Here is a 2,500-nt window from a genome sequence, read left to right as displayed (position 1 = left end):
AAAATTTGCAACAGCTGCTAAATGTACTGTAAACGTTGATGCTGAAGCTCCAGCATGTAACAGGGTAGTGAGATATTCTAGGATCTTCTGAATGAGTATAGAGAAGGGATCCGTGTTTTGTTCTTTGGCTCATGCTCATATAGAGAACCTAGTCCTGCTGAAATAAATTTTCCAGGTGGATGGTTTGTGCAAAGCCAGGGGGATCTCACGAATAGGGGATAAAATATCAGGTAGCCTGGCAATCATCGCAAATGAAGAAATGAAGTTGTGAGCTTGAGGCTATGGAGATTGAGTTGAATCAATCCCTGAGGGTGAGTCAGCAGTCCTTGAGACTGATCCAGGATCCATGAGCTGTGGATCAGATGAAGCCATAGGAAAGGAAACCAGACTTGACGGGACCAATAAGGGACAATAAGGATCACTTTGTTTCTCAACCTTGGAGCTTTCTGTTGAAATTTTGGGATGAGGGGAAACGCGGTAAAGACGTACAGTAGACCCGTGGGCCAATCGTGTGTCAGAGCATCCCTCAGTGACTCCCCCTGAGGGGGGGGAATCAGGGCAAAGTAGCTACTGTATTTGTTGTTTAGGGGTGAAGCAAACCGGTCGCAGCAAGGCCTGCCTCAGCAACATAAGATTTGAGCCACTATAATCGGGTCGAGGGACCACTCGTGAGGCATTACCGTGTTCCTGCTCAGACTGTCTGCAATGAGATTGGAGCTCCCGAAAATGTGATTGCTATGAGAAAGCAGTTGGAAGCCATCGCCCAATTCCATATTCTCATGGCTTCCTGACACAGGGGGAAAGACCTGGTTCCACCTTGTTTGCTGATGTACCAAACGACTGACATGTTGTCCGATTGAATTGCAATGGTCCCAGAAGGAAGGGATGTGTGGAACGCTTGCAATGCCAAGAGAACTGGCCTCAATTCCAGGGAATTTATGTGCAAATTGGCCTCTATGAGGGACCAAGTGCCTCGGACCGTCCTTCCTTGGAAAATCCCCCCCACTCTAACAGGGAAGCGTCCGTGGTCACCGTGGCCCTGGGCTGGGGGAGACAGAACAGTCGACAACAAAGATTTGTTTCTGGCTTCATCAACCATAGCATTTTTTTTCTTGCAAAGGTTTGTAAGGTATATCATGTGGTCGAGTGGGTGGGATAAGATCGACCATTGTGATGAAAGCAGCCACTGTAATAGTCTCAAGTGCAACCTCGCCAGGGGTACTAGGGTAATGGTTGCTGCCATAGAGCCTAATAGTTGTAGTACAAGGCGTGCTGCTACAAATGTCTGTGGAAGGAGGACTTGAATCTGGTTTCTTATTTTTGAAAACCTGTGAGAAGGAAGGGAAGCTTGATAGGACATTGTGTCAAAGATCACTCCAATGAATTCCAGTGTTCTTGTTGGAGACATGTTTGATTTCTCCATACTGATCGTGATACCTAGGTGAAGAGCAAGGCCTTGAGTGTGAGAGAGACTAAGAATGAGGTGGTTCCTGGTCGTGGCGGTGAGGAGCCAATCGTCTAGATATGAAAATACCTGAAATCCTTGTAGTCAGAGATGAGCTACTACGACTGCCATACACTTGGTAAACACTCTGGGGGCTGTTGAGAGACCAAAGGGCAGTACCTTGAACTGGTAGTGATTGGCTCCCAGCTAGAAGCGAAGAAATCTCCGGGAGCATTTGTCCATCTTTATGTGGTAATACGCATCCTTAAGGTCTAAAGAGCACATCCAGTTGTCCTTCCCCAAAAAGGGAAGAATGGACTGCACCATGACCATCCAGAATTTTTGAGGTTTGATGAATTTGTTTAGTATGCTGAAATCCAGTATCGGTCTCCAGTCCACTGTCTTTTTTGGCACTAAAAAGAACCTGAAGTAAAACCCAGATACTATCTGGTCTGGTCGGACTGGTTGGATGACTCTCTTTCTTAGCAGTTTTTCGATTTCCAAGGCTGCAGCATCCCTCTGACCAGGTGAAACGTTGGAGATTCGTTTGACAGGTCTGGGAGTGAGACAGACTGGGATACGATAGCCACTGGATATTACTCTCTGCACTCATGAATCCGTTAGGAGTTGCCAGCCTTGTTAGTGCAGAGAGAATTGTCCCCCGACTGCTTCCAGAGGAAAGCAATCGGGCCGCTGCTTAAGAGCACTGGAAGGGTTGGCCAGAGAATGAATCCCTGGTGCCCTGGTTGCGCAGACCCCCTCTGCGCCTTTCTTCCAGATGTGTTTTCCCCTCTGCCCTGGGAGGGGAACGCTCATCAAGAGTGTCATGAAAAGATCCCTGGGACATCTTGAACCACAATTTTCTTCCCCTCTGATTCCTAGAGTAGGATCCCTGGGGGTGGAAAAACGTATGCCCATGGAAGACCAGGTCTTTCCATCTTTCTCACTGTATGATAGTGTCTCTTACTTCTGGACCAAAAAGAGGGAAAATTTGTCAACAGGCGCATTGACAAAAGAAGATTTGAAAGGGTCCGCGAAGTCACACAAATGCATCCA

At 47.4% G+C, this 2,500-nt stretch overlaps 1 protein-coding gene across 8 annotated transcripts in view; it reads right to left on the bottom strand.

Annotated features, from left to right (window-relative positions):
• The window catches only part of AAK1 (AP2 associated kinase 1), a 1,655,011-nt gene that overhangs the window by 1,322,680 nt on the left and 329,831 nt on the right, over window positions 1-2,500 (bottom strand). The window lies entirely within an intron of this gene.

The sequence above is a fragment of the Protopterus annectens genome, chromosome 9.part0 (genome assembly GCF_019279795.1).
Source record: "Protopterus annectens isolate FY-2018-M chromosome 9.part0, PAN1.0, whole genome shotgun sequence".
NCBI classification, from domain to species: Eukaryota; Metazoa; Chordata; order Ceratodontiformes; family Protopteridae; genus Protopterus; species Protopterus annectens.
This window is presented reverse-complemented; position numbering and strand designations above follow the sequence as displayed.